General features: G+C 49.1%; 1 protein-coding gene across 12 annotated transcripts in view; it reads left to right on the top strand.

Annotated features, from left to right (window-relative positions):
* The window catches only part of FSTL4 (follistatin like 4), a 695,167-nt gene that overhangs the window by 503,079 nt on the left and 176,137 nt on the right, over nucleotides 1-15,951 (top strand). The window lies entirely within an intron of this gene.

The following is a 15,951-nucleotide window of genomic DNA, read 5'->3' as shown; positions in this document are numbered from 1 at the left end:
GCACCTACTTTGAAGCTCCTCCACCACTTTTAACTAACCAGTTTGTTTCATGCTTTCACCAACATTCCAGCTGCTTGCTGACAATGGGGAACTAGCGTGAGGCTCTGCTACTTCAATCAAGGCAGGAAAACCTTGATTGGGGTTTTTTTAAAGTAACCACTGTTGCTTGCTTTTTATTGTTGTTTTTCTGATTACAAAGGTATTATGTATTATTTGCAGAAAAAAAGTACAGGAAAGCACAAAAGAGCAAAACAAAACATATTTAGCATCAGAGAGAGCCATGGATAATATTTGGGCATATAGCTTTAGAGACTTTTTCTTTGTGTGTATATATACACCCATGCACACACTTTTTTCCCCCAAAAGAACACTTTATGAGTGTTTTTATAAGTCAAGTCATCACTCTCTTGGGAGAAGGGCCTCCAGCCCAGGCAAGGCAGGTGGTGTGGATGCAGAGGTCCCTTGCAGGTTAAGCGGGCAGAGAATTCCTTCAGGAGAGGAAGGAGTGTCCAAACTGAAACAGCTCCCACAGTTCTGTATCATATAAGCATATTTAAAATCATATGCTTCATTAGGTGATGTGCCAGCTCACTTGTGGCACTCAGACCACTCATTTTTAAATGGTTAACTTACGATTTTCATGGCCTTTAGGTTTCTTCCAACACCAAAATGTTTGGGGTTTCAACATCTCCCTGTCATAGAGCTGAATGGTTGCAGTGAGGATGTTTTGTTTAACTTTTCACCAAGAACATGGTTGAAAGTGTCCGTATTTAACCAGGATGTAGTGCTGTTGCTATTTCCATTTAGAAGGGAAAAGTTAAAAGGTTGTTCCATCTGCACAACTTACTTGTATAGAGATGAGGCAGTGATTCACAGCTTGTCTCTGGTGAAGTGTCTGTGTGCCCTGGGCTCAGGCCCCTTGTTGAGCCCCTGCCCTTTTCCCTTCCGCTCTGCTACTGACATGAACCCTCCTCCAGAAAGACCTTTGTCCGCAAGTGTGGACAAACTTGTGTTCATAGTGACTGGATAGGAGAAATTGGTACAACTGTCTTTAATTATAAAATAAACTCCTTGTGCCCAGGGCAGTAAGCTTGAGTGTGGGAGAGGTGGGCAGGAGGACCTCCCCAGAGCTTGTAAAATCATCCTAAGTTACCACCCAGGGTGGGCTCAGGGTTCCCGTGACCAAGGGCCTCCATTTCAGGTCCATGGGGGTAGGAGGCCTGACACTTCTATCTGCACTGCTGGATGTGCATTGCAGGAGGGAGGCAGAGCTTAAGGGGAGACATTTCCTGTGCTTCCCAAAGGGAGGAGGTAATTTCAAAGCTCTGTGGACTGTTCTGTTTAAGCCAACAGGGAGAAAAGCATCACTCCCTAAGCCAGATGATCCTTCATGCTGAGATTTGGGGGACTATTCACAGCCACCCACATTAGCACCCCACTGAGGGGGTACCAAGGGGCTCGGTGGCCCCATCCCAGACTGCGTGGCCTAGGTTTTGGCCAGGGCTCCCCATGCAGAGAGTGTGGGAGTTGTGGGATCTGCCCCAGATGGTCACTCCACGTGGGGCCAGCACCCCAGACTCACCACCAGCCTGCTCAAGGACTGTGTCAACCTGCACCAAATCATTAAGGCCAGATGATATTGGTGCCCTTGTGACATTCAGCCCCCTCAGCTGCCTCAGCCTCTCTATGGAGACCCCGCGGGGAAGCCAGTGCAGTGGGCTGTTACTGGGTAGACTGGCTTGGCCCCAGGAGCAGACTGTTCCAGCTCACACGGTCCCGCATTGGCACTGCTGCTCGTTCACACAGTTCCCTCTCGCGCACAGTGAATGTCGTCTTCTACAGACACAGCCCTCCCTCCCATGCCGTTCCCTATGGATTTCACATTATCACCCTTGAGATGTGCTTCCAGGAGGACTTGCTTCTTGTTACCCACTGGAACAAATGCTCCCAATCCCCATCACTTCCCGAGGTCATGATTTAAGGGGCAGACAGCCCCCTGCGTGTCCCCATAGATGCAGCAGTTGATTCCCCATCGTTTCCAAGGTCAGGACTTAAGGGGCAGACAGCCTCCTGCATGGCCCCATAAATGCAACAGTGTGGTTCCTGGCCTCAGAGCCCCAGCCCCTTCCTCTGTGGGGAAGGTCGGCCACACTGTCCACACCAGGGGACAGCTGCTAGGAGAGCCTGAAACAAGGAGCTGTCCTCCCTCTGGGTGCAACTAGAGACAGTGTCCTCCTGGTCAGAGCCTTGAATTTCTACCTCCCACCCTGGAAGCCCCATTTCCACCATAACATGCCACATGTGGAAGGCAGATTTCTGGAACCCTGCAGAGGTCCAGAGAGCATCCCCATCTACCCCCAGGTACATGGAGTTAATACTGCAACACCTGACTTGCATTCTGGCTTATTATTCTCACTACACGTGGCATTGGGAACTGGTCCAGAGTGAAGCGACATCTCTGTAATTGCCCTCGTTGGCTTTTTCCCACCTTAAAAGTCATTCCGTGGAAGCCTGGAGGTGGGATTCCTACTGGCTCCAGAAGAGGTTGTGAGACTGTCTGGCTGGACGGTGACCAGGAGGCCTGAGCAACGACTTGATCCTCACAGGGACCTCACGGGAGGGGAGGGACACCCGCTAGCACTGGCTGGACTAGGCTGCATGGCATAGTCTCTCCTTGGTTTTGCGTGTTTAGGGGGATTCTGACAAGTAGGTGGCCTCCAGTGAGGAGGCCTAGGGTAGAGGGAAGGGTAGAGGTAGAGGCCTCCAGCGAGAGAAGACTAGGGTAGCATGCAGTCTAGAAATTTCATCCTGTGGGACAGTGAAAACAACACTGTAGGTTTTCCCCAACAGTCCCCAGGATCTCAGCATAAAGCATTGTCTCCCTAATAAGATAAACAAGAAAACTCTCCAAGTGTGAAGGACCTTCATCTGGGAGCTGGGTGTGGGTGTTTGGGCCGTATGGCAGGTAGATACTGGGCCTGTGGGTGGGAGGCAGAAACGCAGGTTTCAAAGTCTGCTTGTCAGTATCATGACTCTCATCTCCTCCCCACGCCTCTCCCATAAAATGATGAGCCTTCCAACAGCTGGCACTTTTTATGTGCAGCAGAGTATGGGGCCTCCCATCCTGGGATACAGCAGTAGCAGAGGAGAGAGAGAGGACTCCTGCCCTGCGAGGGGGGGTCACCTGGACGGCCTCCAGCCTTGAGCCTGAGTGTCTGCTCCAGTAGACACTGCTGGACCTCGGTATTTTTCAAGCCCAAATCAGTTTCTTTAAATGATGCTCCCATAACAAAGAGTGCCTGATGATCATTGTGACCATCTTTTTCCATCGCACTTCAAAGGGGTCTGAGAACAAAGGCGGAGATGACATTTCCTTGTCCTCCAGTGGGTGTTTATGCACATGAATCAGCTGCCGCTCGCTGTATTATTCTGTGGGCTCTTCACTTGGAGAGGAGGCTCTCCCCACCCCCGAGAGTTCTTGGGTTGTGCAGACAAGAGGCCACCCTGCCTTAGGGACACCCAGGCAGCTCCTCACCTCCCAGACAGGCCTCAGCCTGTGGCCAGGCATCCCACACCACCCCCAGATCTCTTCAGTCATGCTGCTTTTTCAGTCACAGGGGCTTAAGGGACACAAACCAGCTCCAGCTTTAAATTCCGTGAGACCCAGGTGGCAGATAGATATCAGGAGCAGCAGTGCTCAGGGCCAGGAATGCCACCTGCTGTGAGGGTCGTCAGAAAGCAGAGCCAGCTTCCGGGCAACCCTGAAACGTGGGCAGAGCTTACCTGGTCAGTGGATGCTGCGGTCCAAGATAAGGGTGCTCATCTCAGTCCCCCAAGGCTGGCCTGTGTCGATGGCCCGGGAGTGGGCCCTGTTCTCAGTGCTTTGGGATGCTCAGGCAGCTCTGCCCCTTCCTCCATGTGCCCGTCTTGCCCAGGCTACCCAAGGCTGCCCGAGAGCCAGGGCCTGCTGCTGGGAAGGGAAGCAGCGCGATCATCAAGGGTAATGTTTTAGCCCACATCCGTGCTGAGGCCCAGGTTGTACTTGATCACATCATCCAAGACGGAGCAGGCTCTGAACCCCCGGTTAATTCAGTACACAGCCTCCTCCCCACCGGCCACCCCTGACCTGCCCTGGCACTCCATGGAGCCAGTCACTTCAGACTTGGATAGGTCATCCTTTGAACTCTCTGGCCTTCTCTCCTCCCTCCCTCAGCACTGCTTCATCTCTCAGCCCCTATCTCAAGCTGATGAAACTGTGGAGTCCAAACCTTGATACCACCTATCGACCAGGCTTCCTGGTCCCAACCCATCCTCAGGTCCCTTACCAACCTGGTTTGCCCTGGAGGCAAACTGGTCATGTCTGTTTTCCGAGCTGGGACAGGCCCTCTCTTCTTTTAGGTAGGCTTCCTGCAGGATCCATAGCTAATGTTCTTAAAAATTAAAACTTCTCCAGAAATAGGCTCTTTAAACAATCCAGATGATTCACTGTAGTGGAACTGGCCTCGGGGTCAGATGCCAAGTGGTGGAAACATCTCTGGCAAAGCGACAGGGCTGGGGGCAGTCTGTCCCAGCCCCTGTCTGGCTGCTCGTTGCCCAGCCTGCCAACCACGGCTGCACTATCCAAGTTACCGTGTCATTCCCTTGGCCCAGAGCTGAGCGCTCTTGGAGGCAACCAGTCCTCTCCCTCTCCTCTGCCCTGCAGAGCTCAGAGTCTCATCAGGACAGATGAGATAATCAGGACATGATTCAGGAGGATGCTCACCAGGAGAGACTGTGGGGCTCTGATCACACACATGGCAAGACTACAAAGGAGATGGGCCTGTGAGTGCTGCCGGAGGAGGGGGACAGGGGGGCTGGGGGGCCTTCCTGGAGGAGGTGGAATTGGAGCCCAGCAGAATGGTCTTGGGTCAGAGCCAGGACCAGCCTCGACAAAGGACACTGAGCAGCAGGGCCTCACCATCACATGGCAAACAGGTGCTGCTCGTTCAGCTCTGTCAAAACTCGGCTGGCCCGCGTGCTGGCCACCCCGAGCTCTGCCCTCAGCTCTGAGGTTCTGGGGCTTTGGAGTGGGGGAGGAGAGCCAAGTGAGTTCTTGGGGTCCTGCTGACACCAGGTGACTGGTGACCGGGTGACTAGGAGTCCACCCAGGAAGTGGAATGGCATGAGTGCCGTTTAACAATGTTATTTCAGGCTCTGCATGTCAGTTGGGAGTCTCCAAAGTATCCACACGTAGGAGACGCCCACCTGTCAGACGGGGCCCGCCTAAACTGAGCTTTTGTGGAGAATGAGGAAGCAGGCACCAGGGTGGAGGAAACGAGGCCCACACTGAGCTGGGGTGCAGCGGGCTGGCCTGGCATTTCAACCTCCGGGGGTCGCAGCTGTGAACAAACCTGGTCCCTGCCCTGCCCCCAGGCAGGTGGCCTGTCTCCTTCTGTACAGTAAGGGATTGCCCTGATTCTCTTTCCCTTCCCACGTGACATTCCGTGACTCCTCCCTGTGCAGCATGACATGTCTCAGTGAGGGCTCAGCCCAGGTCCTCCTGAGGGACCCCAGGAGTGAGGAGCCCCAGGGAGGCGGCTGAGGGAGGGATGACACTGGCCGGGCATTAGCTGGACGCCAGTTGTCGGATGGAACAACTTGCATAATTGGTGTCTTGTTTGAAGAGGCATGATTCTGTTCAATCAATTTTCAAATGCCAGATGGGCACTGAGCTTTGAAAGATATAAAGAGATTAACATTATCAAGGAAAGGGCAGACTTGGGTGGCTCAGAGGCTGGTGACTTTGAGCCAGCCCCATGCCGGTGGGCCTTACAGACCCGGTGCAAAACCCAGGTAGACCTGGAAGGTAGCGCCTGCAGCTTCTCTGTCTACTGTGAGGGCTTCTCCACCTGTTGGGAGGGTCACCTATATTTGGCTCAAGACTAACTTTTCCCACCAAAGTGCTATGAGCCAGAAAAATCTCCTTTTGCAGGAAAGGCAGTTGGCATTAGGAGAAAAATCCTGGCCCTGCCAGCTGATCTTCACTCAATGAAATAAAATGATCCTAACAGGCCAGAGGAGAGGCCAACAACCTGTCCACAGTTGGGGAACCAGGAAAGGACCTAGTAGAAGGAGCCAGGTACATCTCACAGCAAAGCCAAGCGCGCAGGTGCCTGTGGGCCCAGATTGCAGGGGCCCAGATTGCAGGGGCCCTGCCTACACTTCTGTTCTAGCACGCGTTTGTTTCCTAGATCTGAGCATCTGTGTGCCACACCCCTGAGGTGCTGGGGAGCTGAACTGCCATCAGGAGGCCTGGTTCTCTTCTGAATCTCCCTCCTGCTCACTGGACCTCAGTCTCTGCAGAGTTAGGTAGGCCCCAAGACCTTCCTAACTTCAGACACCAACTGTGAGTTTTGGAGTCCCCAGGACCACCCTGTTGTTTGACGATTTGCTGCAAAGACTCACAGAACTCAGGAAAGCCAAGATCCTACTTTTGTTGTTTAGCCACTTAGTCATGTCTGACTCTGTGCTACCCCATGGACTGTAGCCTGCCAGTCTCCTCTGTCCATGGGATTTTCCAGGCAAGAATACTGGAGTGGGGTGCCATTTCCTTCTCCAGGGGATCTTCCTGACCCAGGGATCAAAACCACGTCTCCTGCATTGGCAGGTGAAGTTTTTACCATTGAGCCGGCAGAGAAGCCCTCAGGATACTAGTAGTTATGATTTATTGCAGTAAAAAGATACAGATTAAAATTACAGCAGAAAGAAGGGCCATGCAGGGCAGAGTCCAGGAGGCTCCAAGTTCCTAGCTTCCAACTGTCCTCCCTCAGCAGTTGTGCTTGTGTGCTGGCTTCTTCCAGCAGTGATGTGTGACAATACCCAGAGTGTTGCTAACAGAAGACACTCACCTGAGCCTTGGTGTCCAAAGATTTTACTGTGACTCAGTTGTATAAACATGATTGAGTGCCCACATGGCTGGTCGGTCTCCAGCCCTTGCAGACATGGCACTGACCCCATGTGGACCGTGGTCCCCATCATAAATTGCATTGTTAGCATAGACTGTCTGATGGGGCCCGAAGCTCACAGGTCAACAAAGACTTCTACCAGGCCAGACATGCCAAAAGCTTAGCGATCCCCTCCCAGGAGCCAGGGGTCAGAGGCCAGACTCTCCCTGGACAAGGTTAATTCTCCACTGTTGTTTCCGTCTGAAACTACGAAGGGAGTGAGATAAGAGCCTGGTCTCCTGACTCCTTCAAGGTCTCAAGCTCTGGGGTCTTATTCCTGCCTATTGGGCCTGGGTTTATCAACAGCAGAGCATGGAGAATGAAGTTCCAACCAACCAGCCAAACACAATGAGAAACTGTTAAGGTTTCTGTTCAGGTACATCCCATATTACCTGTGGAATTGTGTTTGATTTGTTCTCTCCCAAGGATCATAGCCAGCAGACCCTTTAAAACCATTAGCTTTAATTTCCTTTTCTACTTTCCTGATCTTTGATTCCCAACTCCTAGTGTGGCCTACTGCAGAAAACCCCACAGTGGCAGGCAAACCTGCTTCCTTGCACATTTGAACATCTTTCATCCTCCAGGTGAGGGAGGGCCAAGGGGAGGGAGCATGAGGCTGTTCCGTGGTTCAATTCGCTGCAGATGGGCATCCAGAGTGAAAGTGCTCACAGAGGAATGCCCAGGCCTCTTCACATCGCAATCCTAAACACGCAGTGTCTGCCTGGAAGGAATTGAAAAGCAGCTTTGGTTGGATTCCTAAAAGAACTTCTGGTAATCAAGTCTGCCATACAGCTGTTTCTTTGTTTACCTTAGGGCTGTAGGGAGACATTCTGGCCAGAATATTCCACACTGTTCAGAGACAACCCTTCCAACCCCACACAAGTTTCAGTTCAGTTCAGTCGCTCAGTTGTGTCCGACTCTTTGAGACCCCATGAATCACAGTACGCTAGGCCTCCCTGTCCATCACCAACTCCCGGAGTTTACCCAAACCCATGTCCATCGAGTCAGTGATGCCATCTAACCATTTCATCCTCTGTCGTCCCCTTCTCCTCCTGCCCCCAATCCTTCCCAGCATTAGGGTCTTTTCCAATGAGTCAACTCTTCGCATGAGGTGGCCAAAGTATTGGAGTTTCAGCTTCAACATCAGTCCTTCCAATGAACACCCAGGACTGATCTCCTTTAGGATAGACTGGTTGGATCTCCTTGCAGCCCAAGGGACTCTCAAGAGTCTTCTCCAACACCACAGTTCAAAAGCATCAATTCTGCGGCACTCAGCTTTCTTCACCGTCCAACTCTCACATCCATACATGACCACTGGAAAAACCATAGCCTTGACTAGACAGACCTTTGTTGGCAAAGTAATGTCTCTGCTTTTAAATATACTGTCTAGGTTGGTCATAACCTTCCTTCCAAGGAGTAAGCGTCTTTTAATTTCATTGCTGCAATCACCATCTGCAGTGATTTTGGAGCCCCCAAAAATAAACTCTGATACTGTTTCCCCATCTACTTCCCATGAAGTGATGGGACCAGATGCCATGATCTTAGTTTTCTGAACGTTGAGCTTTTCAACTTTTTCACTCTCCTCTTTGACTTTCGTCAAGAGGCTCTTTAGTTCTTCTTTGCTTTCTGCCATAAGGGTGATGTCATCTGCATATCTGAGGTTATTCATATTTCTCCTGGCAATCTTGATTCCAGCTTGTGTTTCTTCCAGCCCAGCGTTTCTCATGATGTACTCTGCATATAAGTTAAATAAGCAGGGTGACAATATACAGCCTTGACGTACTCCTTTTCCTATTTGGAACCAGTGTGTTGTTCCATGTCCAGTTCTAACTGTTGCTTCCTGACCTGCACACAGGTTTCTCAAGAGACAGGTCAGGTGGTCTGGTATTCCCATCTCTTTCAGAATTTTCCACAGTTTATTGTGATCCACACAGTCAAAGGCTTTGGCATAGTCAATAAAGCAGAAATAGGTGTTTTTCTGGAACTCCTTTGCTTTTTTGGTGATCCATCGGTTGTTGGCAGTTTGATCTCTGGTTCCTCTGCCTTTTCTAAAACCAGCTTGAACATCTGGAAGTTCACGGTTCATATATTGCTGAAGCCTGGCTTGGAGAATTTTGAGCATTACTTTACTAGCATGTGAGATGAGTGCAATTGTGTGGTAGTTTGAGCATTCTTTGGCATTGCCTTTCTTTGGGATTGGAATGAAAACTGATCTTGTTTAGGTCCTGCTAAAAACAGTGCCCCTCTCCCCTACTTTGTGGGGTTGTGGACATGTATCTCAGCCATTTGGAATCAGCATTGCTGGCTGAATAGCGTCTTCACTCACTGTTGGGCAAGTACTTCTGGGTGTCATGGTATCCACCCCTCTGTGCTGCCTTAAGCAGGTAGGTGGTCCAGTCTGCTCATCCCTTGCCAGCCCTGAGCTGAGCTCCCCATGGAAACGACGGCTCCTCTCCACCTGCATCTGCTCCAAAGACTCTAACAGAGTCACTCTCAGACAGGCCTTCAAGGGGAGGGTGTCCAATCGCACACTCTCATCTCACAAGAGTAGGTACTGTTTAGTTTCAACATTTCAATATAAATCCAAGTTTAGATGGATCAATGGTCGGCATTGAAGTGCCCTGCACCAAAAAATTAAGCAAAAGCTATTTGTAGAATTTTTTTTCTTTTCTTTTTTTATTTTTGCCTTCTTAAGCTAGGGTGAGTGCTTTAAGTAGGCCTAAGTTCAAACCTTCGATTTTGAAAATGGTTTCATTGCTACAAATGTTGCTGCTGCTTTGTGCTTATATGAGAGACTTCTGTTTTAGATTGGTCCCTTGCTGTTATTTTGAGTGAATAACTGCAGTGAATTAAAATCCTGGGTGCTGAGTTTCTCCTGGCCTCTGTGTCAGGGGATTCCCCCCCCACCGCCCCCGCCAAGAAGGGGTTGGACAGTGGCAGAGGAAAGCAGGAGGAGGAGAGCTTTCAGTGGCCATGGTGGAGTCTAAATTACAAGATTATGTTTTAATAAACTGTACTGTTGCTTTCATTCTGTCCTCCATAACAAATTACCATAGATTAGGTGGCTCAAACAATAAACCTTTATTTCTCACAGTTCCAGAGTCTGGAAAGGCTGAGATCAAAGCATCGGTAGATCAGTGTCTAATGAGGGCCTGCTTCCTGGTTCTCATGTGTCCTCCTGTGATGGGAAGCAGAGGAGAAGCAAGCTCCTCCTACTCTGCTTTTAAAGGCACCAGTCTCATTCATGAGGGCTCCACCCGCACAACCTAGTTATCTCCCAAAGGCCTCTACTTCTAGATGCTGTCACATTGGGGATTAGGATTTCAACTTACGAAATTTGGGGGCACACAAACCTTCAGTCCATGACAGTCAGTAATCATTTTTGAGGAGCTGTGACTATGCCAGGCACTGGGGATATGGTGGTGACCATGACAGACAGCATCCTTGCCCTTGAGTTGCCTACATTCAAGCAGCATGAGACAAAGAATAAAGACATGAACAGATGAGTGTGATAAATGACTCAAAAAAGAAGTAAATAGGATGATGTTTCAATGGGGAGTTGTTTCATAACTAGGGGGTCCATTGGGAAGGCCTCTGTGAGGTGATGTTTGAGTTGAGAGCTCAGTGTTTACAAGGAGTCTGCTACTCAGAAATCGGGGGAAAGAGGGATCTGTGCTGAGACTCAGCCCATGCAAAGGCCCTGAGACTGGAGGGAGCTTGAGTTGCTCAAGGCACAGAAAGGTCACTGTGGCTGGAGCATCAAAAGTGAAGTGAAGGCTGGTAGGAGATGAGGTCAAGGAAGAAGCCAGAAGCCCAGGCAGAGGGAGCCCTGTAGATCTGTCTGCTAGAGATAGGAGAGGGTCTGTGGGTGGAACCTCATCCTTTCGTCAGGTCCCTCCAGAGACCAAGGGATGAGAGCTTTGCAGGCTGCGGGATGCTAATGCCGATGGTGAATGTTAATACCCATGGCCCTAGTCCGACCTTTTCAGCCCTGGGTGTCCTGATTAACTGGCCATTCTCCCACTTCAGCACATGGGAAGACATTTTGTTCGGGAAAAAGTTGAAATGGCCAGCCCATCTAATAACAGAATGTTGAAAAGGTCATTGCAGTACAGCTAAGTCTTCCAACCTACAAATCAAAGAGAGTGTCTGCTCAGATAACTCATTCTCCTGACAAATCAAGGAGCAAGGACTGAGCTGCACGGCTGATTAGGCTCATCGGAAATCAGAGGACCAGGGAGAGAAATCGATGGGAGAACGTCTTTACCCCATGCAGGGGGTCAGGGCAGCACCGAGCTGATGAGCGGATCAGCAGGTGGGGGGTCATGCTGCCCCCTGGCGGCTGCTCAAATGATAGTGGCATCTGGTGGCAAGCTGGAGGGCCCAGAGAATCCTGGTCAAGGTCCTGTCCTGGGGAGGGATGCTCAGTCTATGGGTCCTTCCAGGCCTGTAGTTTAGCCTTTTCTTTTTTACCACAAAAAGTATTAAAAAGCACATTTCCCTAAACCATAAAAAAAGGGCTAAATAAAGCCCTTGCCATTAAAATTTCTAAAGTTGTAAATTTTTTTTTTTTTCTATTTAGGGTTTTTTAGAAATTAGCTTTTTGCCATGAACAGCCTTTGGAAAAAGAGTGAGCAAGAACAGTCAAAACTCAGACTCCTCATAAAATGAGGGCAGGTTTATGGCTTCATTTATTATGGCGTTCCACAAACAACATTCAAGAAAAATGACTGATTTAATTAAAGACTGGGCAATTAACCTTCTGCATGCTAAAACAGAGGGCTTTGCGAGGGCTTTCCACAGAAGCGTATCTTCATCTGCGAGGCAGCAGCCGCAGAGAATCTTAATAGAGCGGCGAAGCTGGATTGAAGTGGAAAGCTCACCTTAAAAAGAAATCTAAGAAGATTAAGAGAGGGATGAACATCAAAAATGACTCTGATTAAACCACGGTACAGGATGCTAGAAACTGAAAGGGAGAAACAGGATACACAGAGTATATTTTTTAAACCAAAGGCACAAAGATCTCAGTGGGCTTTGGAGATAAGGGGGACTGACATTTTGAGAACAGTTGATTAAAAGCTTTTCGGCACAAATGTTCATTTTCACTGGGGGTTGAGCACAAAAATCCATGGAGTAAATTGAAATTCTAAATGCTAAGAGAAGACTAAAAGATTTACTGCCACAGATTCAATTAAGTGGCTAAAAAAATGTACCATCTCCTTCAGGATTCATTTCAGTGCCTGCCTCATAACTGCACAATTTCCCAAATGCGGTTTGCTAATGTGTGTCAGGAGGGACGGCTCGCGCAGGAGGACCAAAGCATCTTGGTTATAGGGCCTTAAATCAGGACTCAGTGGAGCTGGAGGCCGCTTCAGGGCAGCCCCACCGACTCTCTCCTTCACGGCCCCACTACCACTTAGAGTGGGGGCCCCTTGTCCCCTGGAAGCATGATGTCACAGGGAGGCAGCAGGCTTCATAGCGACCACCACGGCCCACACTCACCCCACAACAGAACCTGACTTTAGAGCTTAAAAGCGGTCTGGGGTCTCTCCAAAACTGAGCCTGGCTCAAGATGTACTTTGAACTTGTCCCCTTTGGGCAGTAATTGGAACCGTCACCCCACGGGCACACTTGGCCTGTGTTTCTGAGCTCACAATCTGCCTGCCGATGCTGGAATTCAGTATGTGCCACCTTAGCCAGTGTGTTCGGTAGGAAGGGGTTATTTAAAGATCTGTTCTTAACAGCATATTTAAGGTCCAGAGGTGGGCTGCAATTGGCAGGAAGGCTGGTGAATTACTGCAAAGTGGCAAGTGTTAATTTAATGTCCTCTGTACCACCGTCTCTGAATTAACCCAGCCATAGAAAACTATCGTTAGCTCAGTATGAAATGGTCTCAGTGATGAGAGGCCTGCACACAGTTTTAACGCTGATAGGAGGACAGGGCATGGAGCAGGATGTGGGTGGCCTTCGGCCTTCGTTTTAAGCAACGCTTGGTGTGGGAAATTGCAGCAGAACCAAGCTAGTGAACGGGAGCTGGTTCCTCTGGTCTCCGACCACTCAAATCTGAGATTCCCCTCACCCCACAGTCCACGTGTTATCCTACAGCACCAAGTGTACTGTCTGTAGGTTCAGGAACAACCTTGCTTGGCCTCCTAAGTGGAGGCTAAATGCTGTCATCTTTAAAAGAAAGAGCAAAGGAGGCAACATGAAAAAAATAGGGTTTTTGGGGAGTGTAGTTGCTTTACAGTGTTGTTAACTTCTGCTGTATAGCAAGGTGAATCAGACACATGTACACATATATCCCTCCTTCCTTGGATTTTCTTCCCATTTAGGTCACCCCAGAGCACTGAGTGGGTTCCCTGTGCTCCACAGTTGGTTCTCAGTAGTATTGTATATTATACACAGCAGTGTATATAAGTCAGTCCCAGTCTACCCCACTCCTCCAGCTCCCTCTTAATATCCAGGTGTGTGTTCTCTAGTCTGTGTCTCTCTCTCTGCTTTGCAAATTAAGTTCATCTAAAGAAAGAGCAAAGGAGGCAAAATGAAAAGGTAGCTGATAGAGTTCAAGACTTGAGTTGCGACTGGCCATAGGAACTCAGGGCTGTCAGGTTCCTGCAGGCTGCAGTGGTTGGAGAGGACTTCCCTGGGTGGGCTCAGTAGAAGGCAGGGCTGGAGACAGCAAGAAAAAGGCAAATCATCTTGGGTGGGAGATTCCAGCATTTCTGGGGAAAAGCAAGTGCTCGGGGGGCTGCAGTAGATGATTCCCACTGCAGGGCTGGAACTGGGAGTCAGGAACCTCCCGGAGACCTCCCCACCATATATTACACCCCACCCATGGAAGCACAGGAGACCTCCTCCTGTGAGAGGCTGGTGCCCGGCCTGTCACTGCCAGCGGTGTCCCTGCTAGTGATGAACCATGAGGTTTTCTCTACACCTGGTTTTTCTCTGGTCATCCTGGTCATCCAGGTTATTTGGAAAGAGAAAAAAATGAAAAGAGGTTATTTTTTTCTCCAAGAATGATAGAGCAGACATAAAACCCCAAAATGGAAGCAAACCAGGCAGAAGTTAGAAGAGAGGAGAACCAATAAAATGGATGAAGCTTAAAACAAGAGGTTGAAAAAGCTGACAGCTACACAAGGCAGGAAAAAAGGAATTAGAAGACTCGAATTGAAATCCCAGATACTAAACTTGAGACAAAATAGAAAAGAAAGGAATAAAAAAGCAGAGTGAATTTTGAAATAAAGTATTTAATTTCAGAGGAGATAGGTTAAAAGCATAAAAATTAAGTGAAGATCAAATAAAAGTAGGAGATAGAGTGTTAAAATATAAAGTAACTACAATGAAGAAATAGCCGTAGAGCAGAAAAGAGGTGGATGTGGCAGGAGGTGTCTGGGCAGGTGAGCCCAGGGAGAAGGTCCTAGAGAGGGTGCAGCCCCCACGCCTCCTGTGCACAGCTCCCACCCTGGGTCCCTTCTTCCCACACCAGAGGGGCAGCAGTTTTCAGTTTGGGTGGAAGAAGGCTGTCCTTCCTTTATACTCAAGCAGACCCAAAGACCTCAGAGCCAGGACCCATCAGAGAAACCCCAAGGGTGCAGCTAGAGAGCCTCTCGTGGTCACCTAGGAGGTAATTCGTGCTGGGGAGTGAGAACTAAGAAACCAATACATAAGCAAATACACAATCAGAGGTTTCCCTGGCTCAGAGTCTTCCCTGGCCCTCTCGTAGGAGGGGCAGCTGGGTTCCACAGCCAAATCTTAAGCCCTGGCTCTCAGCTCTATCACAGCTGCATGCGTATGAACTCAGTTGTGTCCAACTCTTTGTGACCCCATGGACTGTAGCCCACCAGACTCCTCTGTCCATGGGATTTTCCAGGCAAGAATACTGGAGTGGGTTGCCATTTCCTACTCTAAATCTATCAGACCCGGTGCCCACTTTTTATAGCAAATTATTTGTAATGCCCCCTTTATTACTTTGAAATGAAAATTATAGATAATATAATGTACTTACGCATGTAATTTTGAAGAAAGGTGTGCTGATTGAAATATAAATGAAAAATAACAAAGAAAGTAATTTGTAGTAAACTACTATGTCTTTCAATATGTGGGTGCTCATGCAAGATCACAACAGAATTCTTAATGAGGAAGCCAGATGTTGGCATGAAAGCAACCTCCACAAACAAAACTGATTCAGGTGTATGGAGCTGGTGGCTCACACTGCAAACATGTGTTGCCATTGGCAATGAGGTCATGGTGAACAGCTTTTGATAAAGTTCTAAACAAAACAATGTATGCTTTTCCCTTGGTTTTCATAGTAGCTTATCCCAGGAAAATTCCAAATATATTAAAACCATGCACAAGATATCTTGTGTTTATGTATAATCAGAGTTAGGGTTTAGGCTTAAATCATTATGTTTTCAGGAGAAGGCAATGGCACCCCACTCCAGTACTCTTGCCTGGTAAATCCCATGGACGGAGGAGCCTGGTAGGCTACAGTCCATGGGGTCACTAAGAGTCGGACACGACTGAGCGACTTCACTTTCACTTTTCCCTTTCATGCACTGGAGAAGGAAATGGCAACCCACTCCAGTATTCTTGCCTGGAGATTCCCAGGGACAGCGGAGCCTGTTGGGCTGCCGTCTATGGGGTCGCACAGAGTCGGACACGACTGAAGCGACTTAGCAGCAGCAGCAGCAGCAGCAGCATTATGTTTTCACCTACGTGGATACCCAATGAGACATTCCCCTAAAATGGGGGCATGTTATAATACATCGCTGTGCAGAACAATCCTGTGCAATGCTGAAAGGCTGACATCCAAGGTTCTTTGCCATTCAATACTAACAGCTACCCCCCCCCCCACCATACCCCCAGTCATTGTGACAATACAAAATGCTCCAGTGATTTCCAGAAAAACGCACTGGGAGGCAGTTCTGTCCTACTTAGAAGCCGTGTTAGGGAGAAACATGGCTAATCA

The sequence above is a fragment of the Giraffa tippelskirchi genome, chromosome 6 (genome assembly GCF_054371585.1).
Source record: "Giraffa tippelskirchi isolate mGirTip1 chromosome 6, T2T-mGirTip1v1.2.pri, whole genome shotgun sequence".
Taxonomy (NCBI): domain Eukaryota; kingdom Metazoa; phylum Chordata; class Mammalia; order Artiodactyla; family Giraffidae; genus Giraffa; species Giraffa tippelskirchi.
Note: the sequence above shows the minus strand (reverse complement) of the source record. Positions and strands in the feature narration are given on the sequence as shown.